Source organism: Coffea eugenioides, chromosome 10 (assembly GCF_003713205.1).
Source record: "Coffea eugenioides isolate CCC68of chromosome 10, Ceug_1.0, whole genome shotgun sequence".
In the NCBI taxonomy this organism is placed as follows: domain Eukaryota; kingdom Viridiplantae; phylum Streptophyta; class Magnoliopsida; order Gentianales; family Rubiaceae; genus Coffea; species Coffea eugenioides.
This window is the reverse complement of record NC_040044.1, coordinates 6,880,955-6,881,683: the sequence shown is the minus strand read 5'-3', so window position 1 is coordinate 6,881,683 and position 729 is coordinate 6,880,955.

The following is a 729-nucleotide window of genomic DNA, read 5'->3' as shown; positions in this document are numbered from 1 at the left end:
GATTAGTTAGCATCTTTATTGACTATAGGAGTTGCTTGCTTGCGAAATTGGATAAAAATAAGAAGCTGAGTTGAATTGGTAAAATTATGGTATACTTGGCTCTTCTTTGCTTGATATTATGAGTACTTGAACTTAATGGAAAGATCACATAAGGGTTATTTACCTTGATTCAAGGAAATGGAGTTGAAATACTACATATGTTTATTTTCAATTTTTTTGGATCATTGATGGTTAGAATTTTATATTGCTTGAGGACAAGCAATGATTCAAGTGTGGGGGTATTTGATAAGAGTTTATTTTACGTATTTTTAAGTGCATTTTATTAGTTAATTTTGAGTTGATTATTTAGTTTTATAAATAAAATAAAGAGGTTTTTGGTAAAATTATATATTTTTGGTAAAAGTGGATAATATTGCATTTTTAGTGATTTTAATGGTAAAACCTTCATTTTTATGCAGGAATGATGACTCAATCACCAAAGGATGGCAAATGAGGTGAAAAATAGAGATTTGGTGATGAAATTAAGTGGTGAAAAGAAAAATGAAGTGAAAAACGTTCAAATGAAGAATTGCACTTCAAGTCAGTTTTGACACTCTTCAGTATTTTGACCATATCTGGAGCTACACTTATCGGATTGAGGTGATCTTTATACCATTTTAAAGCTAAGAAAGAGACCTACAATTCGTATGAAGACATCAAAATCCATTTCTGCCATATTCATGGGCAAAA